This window comes from Aegilops tauschii, chromosome 3 (assembly GCF_002575655.3).
Source record: "Aegilops tauschii subsp. strangulata cultivar AL8/78 chromosome 3, Aet v6.0, whole genome shotgun sequence".
Taxonomy (NCBI): Eukaryota; Viridiplantae; Streptophyta; class Magnoliopsida; order Poales; family Poaceae; genus Aegilops; species Aegilops tauschii.
In genome coordinates, this window is record NC_053037.3 from 47,451,007 (window position 1) to 47,471,588 (window position 20,582).

General features: G+C 43.9%; 1 pseudogene; it reads right to left on the reverse strand.

The window, feature by feature from the left end:
• Nucleotides 1-335: 335 nt before the first annotated feature.
• Nucleotides 336-20,180, reverse strand: LOC120975539 (uncharacterized; annotated as a pseudogene).
• Between the last annotated feature and the right edge of the window lie 402 nt (nt 20,181-20,582).

Sequence of the window (20,582 nt, forward strand, 5' to 3'; positions counted from 1 at the left end):
TTGAGGAAGGTTTCATGATTAATGGAACCGGAGAAAAACCTGCCCTAATTTTATTAAAACATAGTAAAATGGTTGGAATATAGTTCAAATCTCGAGTCAATTGACAATTCTGACAAAATGCTCATCACCAAGCAAAGGTTCTAACTAGGATTATTGGTAGGTCCTTGTATTCATATGCACTTTTGCAGAATGATAGCAGAAACCAAAGAAGCAAGATGTCTTCTCATTAATTCATCACAGCTAAACAAGCAAGTACTAACAGTACCAAGTCATATGGAAATCTATCTCATTTCTCTCGTAACTCTTTCAGAAAACTTTGTGTACTCGTTCATAAGTCATAACTGAATGACTTCCTCGGGAGGTTCCCTCTTGCAGCGAGCATTCTTCTTCGGCAGGAAGACGTCAGTCAGAACGGTCTTCGACTTGAGGGAAGCAACGAGTATCGCCAGTGCCTACATTTCAAAACCCAATGCACTAAAATCAATCATCGGTCCAGTTCAGGGAAAAATCACCACCTAAAGTTCAAAGGCTCGAAAGAAATTTAGGCACTACACCAAGTAGAAGAACCTCTTCCTTGCCGATCTTCACTGTCTTCTCCTACATCACGCTGAAGTCCTTGACGCCGCACTGCGCAAACCGCGCACTACCGGACTAACACCCTATGCCGACGGCCTCCAGCCATCGGCTTAGGCCCATTGCCGTCAGCCTAGCTCTATGCCGACGACCTCGTCGGCATATCCCCGTCGGCGTAGATAACGTCAGCGTAGTTGTGTCAGACCGTCGGCATAGAAAAGCCGTCGGCATAGACGTATATGCTAACGACGTTCGTACGGCCATCGGCATAGAAACACCGTCGGCGCAGATTTTCACCAGACGGCAACGGACGGCGCCGTCAAACACACTGGCCAACCACGGGCTGCCGTGTGGCACTGGTATGCCGACAGCCTGGCCGTCGGCATAGATCGAAATCTATGCTGACGGCCTAGCCGTCGGCATACCAGTGCCACGCGGCAGCCGCTGGTCGCTCCTGACAGAGGGGTATGCCGACGCCAGGCCGTCGGCATACCAGTGCCATGTGGCAGCTCCTGGTTTCTCCTGGCCATATCTATGCTGACGGCCTAGCCGTCGGCATAGATCTGTTCTGTTTTTTTTCTCTGTTTTCTCTCTTTTCATTCTGTTTGACAACATTCAAAGACACAAAATATGACAGTATGCATATATACACAGAAATATGACAGATCATCATCTGAGACTCAAGATCATCATCAAGTTCATCATCTAAAGATACTCAAGATCATCATAATCATCTAAAGATACTCAAGTTCATCATCTAAAGATCATCATTGCCGAAACTTCATGAACATAAGTAATGCAAGACATGGAACATCATCATCGTCATCTAAAGAAACTAAGAAGTAGGAACATGATAAGTATGGCACGACGGCCACAGGCACGGGTATCATCATCGACATCAGGCAAGACCACCACAGCCAAAACCACTACCGCCAAGACCGCCACCACGAAGACCACCACCGCCAAGACCGCCACCTCCTTGCCAGATTGGAGTGACTGGAATTGAGCCGCCGGTGCCCTACATGTTTGAGAAGAGATTGTAATGGTAAATATGACATGACAGTGTTGAATGAAGAGATTGTAAGGGAAAATGTACTAACCGGAGTGTCACTGCCTAGTGCCAACCATTTATCGAACGTGGGCATGTGTGGGGGTTCTCCAGCAGGTGGTTGTGGGGATCCCATTTGTGGTGGATCCGTGCGGTTAGTCCAAAACGCCAACATAGCCTGGATGTTAATTAAACAAGCAAACTAGAAGGTCAGAAGGAATGAAAGTGCAAATTTTAGGTTGGTTTTAAGAGGGCAAAACTAACCGTCATCATTTGACAGTTGTAATCATCGTTTGCCTTCACTCGTTGCAAGTACTCCCGCACCTCAAGATTCCTATGCTCGACAAAGGCCTTATATGCCTACAAAATTTAGGTTGTTTCTAAGTGGGCAATGCTGAAAATAAACTGAGAAAGTTAGAGAGAAAGAAGATAAGGGGGAAGTACTTACAGCATGCTGGCAGGCTAAGGGAGGCTGCAAACGCCCCATACTCTCTAACGGGCTCGGGTTGGTAGCCCGAAGCCGTGTGTACGAGACCGAAGGAGTGATCAAGCCATCGAAACACGGGTACCGGCCATGGGACATCGGCTGGATGGCCACCACCGCCGTGTCGTCGATCTGAGACTGGACGACGTCAGGAGCATCCGGACCAGGATGCAACCTCTGAAATTGCTCCGTGTAAGACTGCAGGTGCTCCTCGGTTTTGCCATAGTACTCGCTCTCGCCGGCCTTGCGATCACTCTGCTCACGGGCCATCTTCCACGACTCCATGTCTGAGAGCAGCCTCTTCAACTTGTCCTCCTGCAACGTGAAATAGAAGTTAGCCATACATAAGAACATGACGGTAAAAAGAAGAAAAAAATGCATCATGCATATACATATACCTTCATTGCCTTGAAGCACCAGTGGTTCCTGTTTCCTTGGCCGTGTGTCCCGTCTTCTCCACGGTTAGCCCGGGCCTTGCTGCTCTTGGCAGCAAACTCTGCATCTTCACCGAGCCACCTATCCACCAAACTCACCCATCTGTCATCCTTTCCATAGCACCAAGGAGGAATAACCTAAAAAATGGAAGCATGACATGTGAGCACGAAACAATTAAATTGACTGCTTATATGTTGGAATGAAAAGTCAGTAATAGTTACCCTCATGAACTGCTCCTTGTTCAAGGTAAGTCGTTGCTTCTTCGCTTCAGTTTTGCTCATCTTTTGATGAAGGTAGGTGTGGTAGTAGTGCGATACGGCAACCCAGCGCACCTCGTACTGCAACTGACGATCTTTCTTCTTCGCAGCCGCCAGCAAGACCACGTCGGCTCTGGCCTTGTGCTCGTCAAGAAATCTATAGAGTTCCTGCAATCATGCATAAAACCAGAAGCAAACAAAGCATGAGTTGAGTGAATTAATGATAAACTACGAACGAAACTGAAGACAAGTGATTCAGAAGAGAACTTACCCAAAATTTGGTGATCACGGCCTTAGCGGTCGTGCCGCCTCTTCGGACATGCCACCACACCGTACGGCGTGTATGATGTCCCGGTGGGACACTCCGGTGGCATTGCTACCCCCCAAGGGCCCGTCCCGCCTAATTAACCGTGTAGCGGTTGACCACGAAATCTAGCCCTTTGACTTTCCACGGACGGGCTTTGACCAGTGGACCTCTTCACCCGGCTGTGGTAGGTCAGCCCATAGGAACACTTGGGAGCAATGTCCGGGGCAAACCCATAGCAAGAACCACTCCGTGTAGACCTGACGCGGCCGTTTACCCCCTCCAGGTGCCGGCGGCGGTGGCGTCTGTGAGAGGGGCCACACCCGGGAGACGCGTGCCACCTCTTAGGACATGCCACCACACCGTACGACATGTATGAGGGCTGGGTGCGACGGTCCGGTGTCATTGCTACCCCCAGGGACCTCGTCCCGCCTAACCCTCTAGCGGATGACCATGAGATCTAGCCCTTTGTCTTTCCACGGACGGGCTTTGACCAGTGGACCTCTCCACCCGGTTGTGGTAGGTCACCCCATAGAAACACTTGGGAGCAACGTCTGGGGCAAACCCACAACAAGAACCCCTCCGTGTAGACCCGACGCGGCCGTTTCCCCCTCCAGGTGCCGGTCACGGCGCCGTCTGTGAGGGCGGCAACACCCCGGAGACGTGTGCCGCCTCTTCGAACGTGCCACCACACCGTACGACATATATGAGGGTCCGGTGCGACGCTCCGGTGGCATTGCTACCCCCCGGGCCCCGTCCCGCCTGATTAACCCTGTAGTGGTTGACCATGAGATATAGCACTTTGACTTTCCACGGACGTGCTTTGACCAGTGGACCTCTCCACCCGGCTGTGGTAGGTCGGCCCATAGGAATACTTGGGAGCAATGTCCGGGACAAACCCACAGCAAGAACCCCTCCGTGTAGACCCGACGCGGCCGTTTCCCCCCTCCAGGTGCCGGCGGCGGCACCGTCCGTGAGAGAGGCCACACCCCGAAGACGCGTGCTGCCTCTTTGGACATGCCACCACACCGTACGACATGTATAAGGGCCAGGTGCGACGCTCCGGTGGCATTGCCACCCCCAAGGCCCCGTCCCGCCTAACCCTGTAGCGTTTGACCACGAGATCTACCCCTTTGACTTTCCACAGACGGGCTTTGACCATTGGACCTCTCCACCCGGCTGTGGTAGGTCAGCCCATAGGGAACACTTGGGAGCAACATCCACGGCAAACCCACAACAATAACCCCTCCGTGTAGTCCCGGCACGGTCGTTTTCCCCCTCCAGGTGCCAGCGGCGGCGCCGTCCGTGTGGGGGGCCACACCCCGAAGACGGGTGCCGCCTCTTCGGACATGCCACCACACTGTGCGACATGTTTGAGGGCCTTGTGCGACGCTCCGGTGGCATTGCTACCCCCCAAGGCCCTGTCCTGCCTAACCCTGTAGTGTTTGACCACGAGATCTAGCCCTTTGACTTTCGCCGAACGGGCTTTGACCACTGGAGCTGTCCACTCGGTTGTGTTAGCTCAGCCCATAGAAACACTTGGGAGCAACGACCGGGCCAAAACCACAGCAAGATCACCTCCGTGTAGACCCGACGTGGTCGTTTCCCCTCTCTAGGCGCCGGCGGCGGTGCCGTCCGTGAGGGGGCCACACCCCGGAGACGCGTGCTGCGTCTTCAGACATGCCACCAAACCGTACAACATGTATGAGGGCCCGGTGCGACGCTCCGGTGGCATTGCTACCCCCAGGGGCCCGTTCCGCCTAACCCTGTAGCGTTTGACCACGAGATCAAGCCCTTTGACTTGCCACGGACGGCTTTGACCAGTAGACCTCTCCACCCGGTTGGGTTAGGTCAGCCCATACGAACACTTGGGAGCAATGTCCGGGCAAAACCCACAGCAAGATGCCCTCCATGTAGACCCGACGCGGCCGTTTCCACCCTCCAAGTGCCGGCGGTGGCGCCGTCCGTGAGGGGGCCACACCCCGGAGACGCGTGCCGCCTCTTCAGTCATGCCACCACACCACCCTGTTGTGGTAGGTCAGCCCATAGATAGAACTGGGAGCAACGTCCCCAACGTATAGATCCGATGCGGCTGTTTCCCCCCTCCAGGTGCTGGCGGCGGCACCTGATACGTCTCCAACGTATCTATAATTTTTGATTGTTCCATGCTATTGTATTACTTGTTTTGGATGTTTATGGGCTTTACTTTACACTTTTATATCATTTTTTGGGACTAACCTACTAACCGGAGGCCCAGCCCGTATTGCTGTTTTTTTTGCCTATTTCAGTATTTCGAAGAAAAGGAATATCAAACGGAGTCCAAAGTGAATGAAACCTTCAGGAGCGATCTTTTTGGAACAAACATGATCCAAAGGACTTGGAGTGGAAGTCAAGAAACAATCGAGGCGACCACGAGGGTGGAGGGCGCCCCCCTATCTCGTGGGCCCCTCGGGCGTCCACCGACCTACTCCTTCCTCCTATATATACCCATGTACCCCGAAAACATCAGAAGAGCACACGAAAAACTATTTCCACCGCCGTAACCTTCTGTATCTGCGAGATCCCATCTTGGAGCCTTCGCCGGCGCTCCGCCGGAGGGGGAATCGATCACGAAGGGCTTCTACATCAACACCATAGCCCTTCCGATGAGTTGTGAGTAGTTTACCACAGACTTCAGGTCCATAGTTATTAGCTAGATGGCTTCTTCTCTCTCTTTGAATCATAATACAAAGTTCTCCTCGATCTTCTTGGAGATCTATCCGATGTAACTCTTTTGCGGTGTGTTTGTCGAGATCCGATGAATTGTGAGTTTATGATCAAGTTTATCTATGAGAAATATTTGAATCTCCTCTGAATTCTTTTATGTGTGATTAAGTTATCTTTGCAAGTCTCTTCGAATTATCAGTTTGGTTTGGCCTACTAGATTGATCTTTCTTGCAATGGGAGAAGTGCTTAGCTTTGGGTTCAATCTTGCGGTGTCCTTTCCCAGTGACAGCAGGGGCAGCAAGGCACGTATTGTATTGTTGCCATCGAGGATAAAAAGATGGGGTTTATATCATATTGCATGAGTTTATCCCTCTACATCATGTCATCTTTCTTAATGCGTTACTCTGTTCTTTATGAACTTAATACTCTAGATGCATGCTGGATAGCGGTCGATGTGTGGAGTAATAGTAGTAGATGCAGGCAGGAGTCGGTCTACTTGTCACGGACGTGATGCCTATATACATGATCATGCCTAGATAATCTCATAATTATTCGCTTTCTGTCAATTGCTCGATAGTAATTTGTTCACCCACTGTAATACTTATGCTATCTTGAGAGAAGCCACTAGTGAAACCTATGGCCCCCGGGTCTATCTTTTATCATATAAGTTTGCCATCTACTTTTATTTGCATCTTTACTTTTCCAATCTATATCATAAAAATACCAAAAATATTTATCTTATCATATTATCTCTATCAGATCTCACTTTCGCAAGTGGCCGTGAAGGGATTGACAACCCCTTTATTGCGTTGGTTGCGAGTTCTTGTTTGTTTGTGTAGATGCGTGGGACTTTTGAGGAGCCTCCTACTGGATTGATACCTTGGTTCTCAAAACTGAGGGAAATACTTACGCTACTATTGCTGCATCACCCTTTCCTCTTCAAGGAAAACCAACGCAAGCTCAAGACGTAGCAAGAAGGATTTCTAGCGCCGTTGCCGGGGAGGTCTTCGCTCAAGTCAAGACATACCAAGTACCCATCACAAACTCATCTCCCTCGCATTACATTATTTGCCATTTGCCTCTCGTTTTCCTCTCCCCCACTTCACCCTTGCCGTTTTATTCGCGCTTCTTCTGTTCGTCTTTTTGTTTGCCTTAATTCTTACTCGGCTCGTTTGCTCGTTTGGTTGGAATAGTTGAGTATTTATTGCTAAACAGAGAAGCTAAGATCTATGGATCCTCATCTGCTTGCTAATCTTTCTAAGAGATCCAATTATGATGAACCAATTGCTAGTGAGTTTTGTGCACTAGATTATCTTTATGAAGTTTTGCTTGAAATTTGTGAATCTGAAAATTGTGATGAAGTACTTTATGAAGAGATTCACGATAGCTCCTTGAATAAAAAGCATTATTGCAATGATTTTACTATAAATTCTCTTGATGTCAATTGTGCTAATAATATGCAAAATCCTAAGCTTGGGGATGCTAGTTTTGCTATGTCCACTACTTGTTGCAATGATCATGACTGGGGTGATTCTTCTTATGATCTTGAAAATTTATTTGAGCCCCATGATGAATATGAGATTGATAATAGTGTTTGCAATAATATTGAAAGTGGGTTTGGAGAGGTCATGACTTTAGTTAATGTTAATCCCACTATTTTGGAAGAGTGCCAACTTTGCATGCATGTGGATCGTGTTGAAAATATTTTATGTGATAGCTATTTTGTTGAATTTGCTTATGATCCCACATGTAATTATTATGAGAGAGGAAAATATTGTTTTAGAAATTTTCATGATAATAAATTACCTCTCGTTATGTTGAGATTGCTATTGTTTCTTTCCGCTTCCATGCATATGCTAGTTTTTGCTTGCTATGATAATTTGTTTGCCTATAATATGCATATGCATAGGAAGTATGTTAGACTTAGATGTGTTTGTCACGTGTTTCCTGATGCTCTCTTCGCGCTTCAATTCTTGTCTTTTATGAGAGCATCATTAAAATTATCAATGCCTAGCTAAAAGGCTTTAAAGAAAAACGTTTGTTGGGAGACAACCCAATATATTTCCTTTCTGTTGTTGAATAAATATTTCATCTACCTTCTGCTTAGATGTGTTTTTATGTTTTAATTAGTGTTTGTGCCAAGTTAAACCTATAGGATCTTCTTGGACGATAGTTATTTGATCTTGCTGAAAATTCCAGAAACTTTCTGTTCACGAAAACAATTGTTTAAAATCACCAGAACGTGATAAAATACTGATTCCAATTTCAGTATATCAATAAACAAATTATCTAGGTCATACTATTTTGGTAGAATTTTTTGAGTTCCAGAAGTTTGCGTTAGTTACAAATTACTACAGACTGTTCTGTTTTTGACAGATTCTGTTTTTCGTGTGTTGTTTGCTTATTTTGATGAATCCATGGCTAGTAAAATAGTTTATAAACCATAGAGAAGTTGGAATACAGTAGGTTTAACACCAATATAAATAAAGAATGAGTTCATTACAGTACCTTGAAGTGGTGTTTTGTTTTCTTTCGCTAACGGAGCTTACGAGATTTCTCTTGAGTTTTGTGTTGTGAAGTTTTCAAGTTTTGGGTAAAGATTTGATGGACTATGGAATAAGGAGTGGCAAGAGCCTAAGCTTGGGTATGCCCATGGCACCCCAAGATATTCAAGAATAGCCAAAAGCCTAAGCTTGGGGATGCCCCGGGAAGGCATCCCCTCTTTCGTCTTCGTTTATCGGTAACTTTACTTGGAGCTATATTTTTATTCGGCACATGATATGTGTTTTGCTTGGAGCATATTGTATGATATTAGTCTTTGCTTTTTAGATCACCACAATCATACTTTCTGTACACACCTTTTGGGAGAAACCCACATGATTATAATTTATTAGAACACTCTATGTGCTTCACTTATATCTTTTGAGTTAGATAGTTTTTGCTCTAGTGCTTCACTTATATTTTTTAGAGCATTGCGGTGGCTTAATTTTGAAGAAATTGTTGATCTCTCATGCTTCACTTATATTATTGAGAGTCTTTTATAACAGCATGGTATTTGCTATGGTTATAAATTTGGTCCTAGAATGATGAGCATCCAAGTTGAGTATAATAAAAACTATCATAGAAAGTGCATTTAACACTAGGATCAATTTGATGCTTGATAATTCTTTTGAGATATAAAGGTAGTATTGCTAGAGTCATGCTAGTTGGGTAATTATGAAATTGAGAAATACTTGTGTTGAAGTTGGCAAGTCCCGTAGCATGCACGTATGGTAAAAGTTGTGTGACAAATTTGTTGCATGAGGTGCTCTTTTGATTGTCTTCCTTATGAGTGGCAATCGGGGACGAGCGATGGTCTTTTCCTACCAATCTATCCCTCTAGGGGCATGCATAGTAGTACTTTGCTTCGAGGTCTAAGTAAACTTTTGCAATAAGTATATGAGTTCTTTATGACTAATGTGAGTCCATGGATATACGCACACTTACCCTTCCACTTTGCTAGCCTCTATTATGCCGCGCAACTTTCGGCGGTATCTTGCACCCATTATTTACCTTCCTCAAAACAGCCACCATACCTACCTATTATGGCATTTCCATATCCATTCCGAGATATATTGCCATGCAACTTTCCACCGTTCCGTTTATTATGACACGCTCCATCATTGTGATATTGCTCTTTGCATGATCATGTAGTTGACATCGTATTCGTGGCAACGCCACCTTCATAATTTTTCATACATGTCACTCTTGATTCATTGCATATCCCGGTACACCGCAGGAGGCATTCATATAGAGTCATATTTTGTTCTAAGTGTTGAGTTGTAATTCTTGAGTTGTAAATCAATAAAAGTGTGATGATCTTCATTATTAGAGCATTGTCCCAAGTGAGAAAAGGATGATGAAGACTATGATTCCCCCACAAGTCGGGATGAGACTTCGGACTTTATAAAAATAAAAATAAAAGAGGCCAAAGAAGCCCACCAAGAAAAAAAAATAAAAAAAAGAGAAAGAAAAAAAAGAAATAAAAAAGGAAAAAGAAATATATAAAAAAATGAGAGAAAAAGAGAGAAGGGACAATGCTACTATCTCTTTTCCACACTTGTGCTTCGGAATAGCACCATGATCTTCATGATAGAGAGTCTCCTATGTTGTCACTTTCATATACTAGTGGGAATTTTTCATTATAGAACTTGGCTTGTATATTCCAATGATGGGCTTCCTCAAAATGCCCGAGGTCTTCGTGAGCAAGCGAGTTGGATGCACACCCACTTAGTTTCTCTTGTTGAGCTTTCATACATTTATAGCTCTAGTGCATCCGTTGCATGGCAATCCCTACTCACTCACATTGATATCTATTGATGGGCATCTCCATAGCCCGTTGATACGCCTAGTTGATGTGAGACTATCTTCTCCCTTTTTGTCTTTACAACCACCACCATATACCACCATAGTGCTATGTCCATGGCTTGCGCTCATGTATTGCGTAAGAGTTGAAAAAAGCTGAAGCGCGTTAAAAAGTTTGAACCAATTGCACGGCTCGTCATCGGGGTTGTGCATGATGGGAGTATTTTGTGTAATGAAAATGAAGCATGGCCTAACTATATGATTTTGTAGGAATGAGCTTTCTTTGGCTATGCTATTTTGATAAGACATGATTATTTGCTAGGATGCTTCGAAGTATTATTGTTTTTATGTTTTATAAGCTTTTATCTTATATCATTTGGATCTGAACAATCATGCCACAATAAAGAAAATTACATTGAGAATTATGCTAGGTAGCATTCCACATAAAAAATTCTGTTTTTATCATTTACCTACTCGAGGACGAGCATGAATTAAGCTTGGGGATGCTTGATACGTCTCCAACGTATCTATAATTTTTTATTGTTCCATGCTATTATATTACTTGTTTTGGATGTTTATGGGCTTTACTTTACACTTTTATATCATTTTTTTGGGACTAACCTACTAACCGGAGGCCCAGCCCGTATTGCTGTTTTTTTGCCTATTTCAGTATTTCGAAGAAAAGGAATATCAAACGGAGTCCAAATGGAATGAAACCTTCGGGAGCGATCTTTTTGGAACAAACGTGATCCAGAGGACTTGGAGTGGAAGTCAAGAAGCAATCGAGGCGGCCACGAGGGTGGAGGGCGCGCCCCCCCTACTAGGCGTGCCCCCCTATCTCGTGGGCCCCTCGGGCGTCCACCGACCTACTCCTTCCTCCTATATATACCCATGTACCCCGAAAACATCAGAAGAGCACACGAAAAACTATTTCCACTGCCGTAACCTTCTGTATCTGCGAGATCCCATCTTGGAGCCTTCGCCGGCGCTCTGCCGGAGGGGGAATCGATCACGGAGGGCTTCTACATCAACACCATAGCCCTTCCGATGAGTTGTGAGTAGTTTACCACAGACTTCAGGTCCATAGTTATTAGCTAGATGGCTTCTTCTCTCTCTTTGAATCATAATACAAAGTTCTCCTCGATCTTCTTGGAGATCTATTCGATGTAACTCTTTTGCGGTGTGTTTGTCGAGATCCGATGAATTGTGAGTTTATGATCAAGTTTATCTATGAGAAATATTTGAATCTCCTCTGAATTCTTTTATGTGTGATTAAGTTATCTTTGCAAGTCTCTTCAAATTATCAGTTTGGTTTGGCCTACTAGATTGATCTTTCTTGCAATGGGAGAAGTGCTTAGCTTTGGGTTCAATCTTGCGGTGTCCTTCCCAGTGATAGCAGGGGCAGCAAGGCACGTATTGTATTGTTGCCATCGAGGATAAAAAGATGGGGTTTATATCATATTGCATGAGTTTATCCCTCTACATCATGTCATCTTTCTTAATGCGTTACTCTGTTCTTTATGAACTTAATACTCTAGATGCATGCTGGATAGCGGTCGATGTGTGGAGTAATAGTAGTAGATGCAGGCAGGAGTCGGTCTACTTGTCACGGACGTGATGCCTATTGATGTCTACTACACAACCTTCTTCTTGTAGACGTTATTGGGCCTCCAAGTGCAAAGGTTTGTAGGACAGTAGCAAATTTCCCTCAAGTGGATGACCTAAGGTTTATCAATCCATGGGAGGCGTAGGATGAAGATGGTCTCTCTCAAACAACCCTGCAACCAAATAACAAAGAGTCTCTTGTGTCCCCAACACACCCAATACAATGGTAAATTGTATAGGTGCACTAGTTCGGCGAAGAAATGATGATCCAAGTGCAATATAGATGGTAGATATAGGTTTTTGTAATCTGAAATTGTAAAAACAGCAAGGTAACTAATGATAAAAGTGAGCACAAACGGTATTGCAATTCTAGGAAACAAGGCCTAAGGTTCATACTTTCACTATAACTATCCCTCAACATGCAACAAAGAGTCACTCCAAAGTCACTAATAGCGGAGAACAAATGAAGAGATTATGGTAGGGTACGAAACCACCTCAAAGTTATCCTTTCTGCTCGATCTATTCAAGAGTCCGTAGTAAAATAACACGAAGCTATTCTTTCCGTTCAATCTATCATAGAGTTCGTACTAGAATAACACCTTAAGACACAAATCAACGAACACCCTAATGTCACCTAGATACTCCATTGTCACCTCAAGTATCCGTGGGCATGATTATACGATATGCATCACACAATCTCAGATTCATCTATTCAACCAAACAAAAGTACTTCAAAGAGTGCCCCAAAGTTTCTACCGGAGAGTCAAGAAGAAAACATGTGCCAACCCCTATGCATAGGTTCATGGGCGGAACCCGCAAGTTGATCACCAAAACATACATCAAGCATCATAAGATCCAACTATAATAGCAAAGCTCGCGATACATCAAGATCGTGCCAAATCAAGAACACGAGAGAGAGAGAGAGATCAAACACATAGCTACTGGTACATACCCTCAGCCCCGAGGGTGAACTACGCCCTCCTCGTCATGGAGAGCGCCGGGATGATGAAGATGGCCACCGGTGAGGGATCCCCCCTCCGGCAGGGTGCCGAAACGGGCTCCCGAGATTTTTTTGGTGGCTACAGAGGCTTGCGGCGGCGGAACTCCTGATCTATTGTTCTCCCCGAAGTTTTTAGGGTATATGGACTTATATAGGTGAAAGAAGTCGGTAGGGGGACGGTCGCGGGGCCCACGAGATAGGGGGGCGCACCCAGTAGGGGGGCGCGCCCTCCACCCTCGTGTCCACCTCGAAGCTTCCTTGACTTCAACTCCAACTCTCCTGGATCACGTTCGCTCCAAAAATAACGCTCCCGAAGGTTTCATTCCGTTTGGACTCCGTTTGATATTCCTTTTCTTCGAAACACTGAAATAGGTAAGAAAACATCAATATGGGCTGGGCCTCCGGTTAATAGGTTAGTCCCAAAAAGAATATAAAAGTGCTTAGTAAAGCCCATAAACATCCAAAACAGATAATATAATAGCATGAATGCTTCATAAATTATAGATACGTTGGAGACGTATCAGCATCCGCAAGCTTAATTCTTGCTCGTCCTCGAGTAGTTAAATGATAAAAGAAAGAATTTATGAATTGTGAATGCTAGCCGGTCCACAAGTTTGATCAATGATAATTTCAATCACCTTTTCTAGCGTGATTATATATCATAGCAGTAGTTCATCTATAAAACTTCTCAAGATCAAGTAACAAGCTATTCACATGTTAAAGCATAGACCATAAACTTTCTTGAAAACTAGCAAACTTCATTCTCAGTCATCAAACAATTACAATTCATCTTATTTTCAGGAATGGTCTATGTCAGAGCTTTGATTTAGCAAACTCCACATACTCAACTATCATATAGTCTTCCATGATTGCTACCACTCAAAGCATATTCTTAGAACAAATAGCATCCATCGAACACAGAGAAAGATAGGGGCTTAGTGTTTCGCCTCCCAACTCACTTATTATATAGATAATTGTCAACAATAATAATTCATGATCAAATATATTTGCATGGCCATATATGCATAGATCTTTCCCCAACACACGATGCTTGCCAACTAAAGAGTAGGTAGGAATGAGAAGGAATACTAATGACTCTTGCATAAAAGTAAAAGATAGGCCCTTCGCAGAGGGAAGCAGGGATTTGCAGAGGTGCCAGAGCTCGATTTTGAAATAGAGATAAATAATTTTCAGAGGTATGATCTAATTGTCAACATAACAACCAAGAGTTCCCAATATCTTCCATACTACATACATTATAGGCGGTTCCCAAACAAAATGGTAAAGTTTTTACTCCCCCTCCACCAACAATCATCAATCCATGGCTTGCCCGAAACACCGGGTGCCTCCAACTAACATCAATCCTGGGGTGTTTTGTTTGCAATTATTTTTGATTTGATTTTGATCTTTTGATCATATGACTGGGCATCCCAGTTACCAGCCATTTTCTCGTGAATGATGAGCGGAGTCCACTCATCGTGAGAATAACCCACCTAGCATGGAAGATACTGACAGCCCCTAGTCGCTACATGAGCGATTCGGGCATACACAACAGATTATTATTCGAAGTTTTAGAGTTTGGCACATGCAAATTTACTTGGAACGGCAGGTAAATACCGCATATAGGTAGGTATGGTGGACACTCATGGAAGAAACTTGGTTCATGGAATTTGGATGCACAAGCAGTATTCCCTCTTAGTACAGATATTTTGGCTAGCAAAGGATTCTAAAAAGCAAGCACCACATGTTGGAGGATCTATAACAATATAACTTCTATACAAATATACCCAAGCATAACTCATTACGTTGTCTTCCTTGTCCAACTTCAACTAATTTGCTCAGGTTTGAAAATAATTAATGGGGCTCACAATCATAGAAGATGTCCAAGATAGTATATTTATATGTGAAATCTCTCTTCCTTCAATATTCTTTCATGAATTGTTCAAGTGACCAATACAATGTTTGCTAACCTTCAATAAATTTACTACCTCTACTTCTTATATGTGAAGTCATTACTCCCCATGGGAAAGGCATATGAAACATATATAATTTCAGATTTATGACATTCAACTCATTCAACCATTTACTCATAAAATATAAGTGAAGCACACGAGTAAATGACAAACTACTCCAAAAAGATATAAGTGAAGATCAATGAGTAGTTAAATAATTATGTAACTATGTGAAGACTCTTTAACATTTAAGAATGTCAGATCGTGGTATTTTATTCAAGCAGCAAGAAAAACAAAATAAAATGACATTGCAAGGATAGCACAACTCATGTAAAGAAGCAAAAACTTAGGCTCAACCGATACTAACCGATAGTTGTTGAAGAAGAAAGGTGGGATGCCTACCGGGGCATCCCCAAGCTTAGATGCTTGAGACTTCTTGAAATATTATCTTGGGGTGCCTTGGGCATCCCCAAGCTTGAGGTTTTGTGTCTCCTTAATTCCTTTTATATCTCGGTCTTCCTAAATCTCAAAAGCTTCATCCATACATAACTCAACAAGGACTCGTGAGATAAGTTAGTATAAACCAATGCAAAAACCTTATCATACTATAGTGTAGCAAATCACTAAAATTATTATTCAACATTTCATACTAAATGTCTCTGCATATTTAATACTCCTATCCTCAAATAGAATCATTAAACAAGCAAACATATGCAAACAATGCAAACATAACAGCAATCTGCCAAAACAGTACAGTCTGTAAAAGAATGCAAGATTCATCATACTTCCCTAACTCCAAAAATTATGAAAAAAAAAATTCCAACTGTAGTAAATTTATCATAGCTTATTATGCAAAAGGTTTCAATATTTTATTACATTCTGACTTTTCTAGGGAATTTTTGCAACAGCGGTAAACTTTCTGTTTTGAAACAGCAACATGTATACTTGCAAAATAAGTATGGTAAAGGCTATCCTTGACATTTTTATTGAAAATAGAGATGCAAAACATTATTATAAATGACAGAAAGCAAATACTAACAAAATAAAATGACGCTCCAAGCAAAACACATATCATGTGGGGAATAAAAATATAGCTCCAAGTAAAGTTACCGATGAACGAAGACGAAAGAGGGGATGCCATCCGGGGCATCCCCAAGCTTAGGCTCTTGGTTGTCCTTGAATATTACTTTGGGGTGACTTTGGCATCCCCAAGCTTAGGCTCTTGCCACTCCTTATTCTATAGTCCATCGAATCTTTACCCAAAACTTGAAAACTTCACAACACAAAACTTAACAGAAAATCTCGTGAGCTCCGTTAGCCAAAGAAAACAAAACACCACTTCAAGGTACTGTAATGAACTCATTATTTATTTGTATTGGTGTAATATCTACTGTATTCCAACTTCTCTATGGTTCATACCCTCCGATACTACTCATAGATTCATCAAAATAAGCAAACAACACATAGAAAACCGAATCTGTCAAAAACAGAACAGTCTGTAGTAATCTGTAACTAACGCAAACTTCTAGAACTCAAAAAATTCTACCAAACTAGGAAGACCTAGATAATTTGTTTATTGATCTACTGCAATTGGAATCAGTATTTTATCACGTTCTGTTGATTTTTAACAATTGTTTTCGTGAGCAGAAAGTTTCTGTCTTTTTCAGCAAGATCAAATAATTATCATCCAAGAAGATCCTATAGGTCTTACTTGGCACAAACACTAATTAAAACATAAAACCACATCTAACCAGAGGCTAGATGAAATATTTATTACTAAGCAGAACCAAAAAGCAAGAAACAAAAATAAAATTGGTTGCCTCCCAACAAGCGCTATTGTTTAACGCCCCTAGCTAGGCATGATGATTTCAATGATGCTCACATAAAAGATAAGAATTGAAACATAAAGAGAGCATCATGAAGAATATGACTTATGAGAACAATAATCAACTAGCATAGGAAGGCAAACCAAGCATGACCTCAAGATTTTAAGAACATAGAGAGGAAACTTGAAATTATTGCAGTTCCTACAAGCATATATTCCTCCCTCATAATAATTTTCAGTAGCATCATGAATGAATTCAACAATATAACTACCACATAAAGCATTCTTTTGATGATCTACAAGCATAGAAATTTTATTACTCCCCACATAAGCAAAATTCTTCTCTTTCGGAATAGTGGGAGCAAACTCAACAAAATAACTATCATGTGAAGCATAATCCAATTGGAAATTAAAATCCCGATGGCAAGTTTCATGGTTATCTTTCTTCTTTATAGCATACGTGTCATCACAATAATCATCATAAATAGGAGGCATGCTTTCATCATAATAAATTTGCTCATCAAAACTTGGGGGACTAAACATATCATCTTCATCAAACATAGCATCCCCAAGCTTGTGGCTTTGCATATCATTAGCACCATGGATATTCAAGGAATTCATACTAACAACATTGCAATCATGCTCATCATTCAAATATTTAGTGCCAAACATTCTAATGCATTCTTCTTCTAGCACTTGAGCACAATTATCGGAATCCTTATTTTCACGAAAGACATTAAAAAGATGAAGCATATGAGGTACCCTCAATTCCATTTTTTTGTAGTTTTCTTTTATAAACTGAACTAGTGATAAAACAAGAAACTAAAAGATCCGATTGCAAGATCTAAAGATATACCTTCTAGCACTCACCTCCCCGGCAATGGCGCCAGAAAAGAGCTTGATGTCTACTGCGCAACCTTCTTCTTGTAGACGTTGTTGGGCCTCCAAGTGCAGAGGTTTGTAGGACAGTAGCAAATTTCCTTCAAGTGGATGACCTAAGGTTTATCAATCCATGGGAGGCGTAGGATGAAGATGGTCTCTCTCAAACAACCCTGCAACCAAATAACAAAGAGTCTCTTGTGTCCCCAACACACCCAATACAATGGTAAATTGTATAGGTGCACTAGTTCGGCGAAGAGATGGTGATACAAGTGCAATATAGATGGTAGATATAGGTTTTTGTAATCTGAAATTGTAAAAACAGCAAGGTAACTAATGATAAAAGTGAGCACAAACGGTATTGCACTGCTAGGAAACAAGGCCTAAGGTTCATACTTTCACTAGTGCAAGTTCTCTCAACAATAATAACATAATTGGATCATATAACTATTCCTCAACATGCAACAAAGAGTCACTCCAAAGTCACTAATAGCGGAGAACAAACGAAGATATTATGGTATGGTACGAAACCACCTCAAAGTTATCCTTTCTGCTCGATCTATTCAAGAGTCCGTAGTAAAATAACACGAAGCTATTCTTTCCGTTCAGTCTATCATAGAGTTCGTACTAGAATAACACCTTAAGACACAAATCAACCAAAACCCTAATGTCACCTAGATACTCCATTGTCACCTCAAGTATCCATGGGCATGATTATACGATATGCATCACACAATCTCAGATTCATCTATTCAACCAACACAAAAGTACTTCAAAGAGTGCCCCAAAGTTTCTACCGGAGAGTCAAGACGAAAACGTGTGCCAACCCCTATGCATAGGTTCATGGGTGGAACCCGCAAGTTGATCACCAAAACATACATCAAGTGGATCACGTGATATCCCATTGTCACCACAGATAAGCACGGCAAGACATACATCAAGTGTTCTCAAATCCTTAAAGACTCAATCCGATAAGATAACTTCTAAGGGAAAACTCAATCCATTACAAGAGAGTAGAGGGGGAGAAGCATCATAAGATCCAACTATAATAGCAAAGCTCGCGATACATCAAGATGGTGCCAAATCAAGAACACGAGAGAGATAAAAAACATAGCTACTGGTACATAACCTCAGCCCCGAGGGTGAACTATGCCCTCCTCGTCATGGAGAGCGCCGGGATGATGAAGATGGCCACCGGTGAGGGATCCCCCCTCCGGTAGGGTGCCGGAACAGGCTCCCGAGAGGTTTTTGGTGGCTACAGAGGCTTGCGGCGGCGGAACTCCCGATCTATTGTTCTCCCCGAAGTTTTTAGGGTATATGGACTTATATGGGCGAAAGAAGTCGGTCGGGGGATGCTCGAGGGGCCCACGAGATAGGGGGGCGCGCCCAGTAGGGGGGGCGCGCCCTCCAGCCTCGTGGCCACCTCGAAGCTTTCTTGACTTCAACTCCAAGTCTCCTGGATCACGTTCGTTCCAAAAATAATGCTCCCGAAGTTTCATTCCGTTTGGACTCCGTTTGATATTCCTTTTCTTCGAAGCACTGAAATAGGCAAGAAAACATCAATATGGGCTGGGCCTCCGGTTAATAGGTTAGTCCCAAAAACAATATAAAAGTGCTTAGTAAAGCCCATAAACATCCAAAATAGATAATATAATAGCATGAATGCTTCATAAATTATAGATACGTTGGAGACGTATCAGCATCCGCAAGCTTAATTCTTGCTCGTCCTCGAGTAGGTAAATGATAAAAGAAAGAATTTATGAAGTGTCAATGCTAGCAGGTGCACAAGTTTGATCAATGATAATGCGGTAGGGGGTAGGTGGCCGGTGCGCCGCAGATCGATGAGGTGGCAGCTATGCCAATGGCAGCCGTCGGCATAGACGCTGGTCGGTGCGCTTCTGATCGATGACGTGGCGTGCAAATCTATGCCGACGGCCGCCCGTCTGTGCCATCGGCATAGTTTAAACGTCGTTAGTCGTCGGTTATGAGAGGGGTCGCCTGGCCCACACCTATGCCGATGGCCCATGTATGACGACGGCGGGTGTAGGTGTACGCACATATAGGCCGACGGCTTTTCTGTGCCGACGGGGGCCGTCGGCATACATACGGGTAGCCCGACGGCCTTACAAACCTGACGCCCTGGACCTGGCTGTCGGCATAGCCCATAGTAGGCCGACGGGGGCTGTCGGCATATCTTCGGCCGTCGGCATTGAGTCCCGTTCCGGTAGTGGCGTGATGCCCAGCATCGGGATGGTCGTGAAAAAAGATGTCGGCGTCACCGAGAGGTCGTCCCCGACCGTGTATGTGGACGCGGGCAGCACCGTGGTCGTGGCTGCTACGGCAGGAGCCACGTTCCCGTTGGCTCTGGCGGCGGCGAGCATCGCGGCCACGTATTCACTGCTATGCTCATTGTACGCGCCTGAGTTTCTAGTGTTACGGCGTGTGAAGAGGCTGCCGTTGCCGGTACCGTTGGTGAGCTGAGGGCTCAGCAGCTGCTGCAGGCGGGAGAGCGTGGCGTGGCCGACTTTCGGGCTGAGGCGCAGCTCCTTGCTTTTGTAGTTGGCGTCCAGCTTCTCCATGCTGCCGACCACATTGCCGATGCTGCCTACCATGCGCTCTTTGGTGAGCAGGGTGGTCACGGTACCCAGCGGCAGGGAGAGGAGGCCGGAGAGGAACTCCACGACGTCGCTGCCGGCCTCGGCAAAGCACACCTTCAGAGACTTGGTGTCGATCAGGAGCTTCATCGATAACTCGTCGGTGGTGGCCATTGTTGAGTCAACCTTGGTCTTCCAGTGCATGCAGCGGCAGCAGCACCAAATTACTTACCTACGAAGTAAATCAGCATGTCGGCAAGTCGGTAACATTTGCGTGGCTTACCAGTTAAGGCAAGCTAGCTAGCTGATGTTGAGATGTACGTAACTAGTAGTAGTTTCTAGTCTAGTACACGTATGAGATGAGGCGGCCAGCTAGTAGAAATATCTTAGCCCTATAGTCGGTTTGAATCATCTATAAAAGGACACGAGCCCCCTCGGTTGTAACTCATTGCATTCCAATCAAAGCAAGGCAATCAGCCTCTACTACCCCACTCCGGTGCTTGTGTGTGTGCGTTTTATAGACTGCACTAGCTGCAGTGCTTTGGTCGATCCACTATCGTTCATATAGATCAGTAC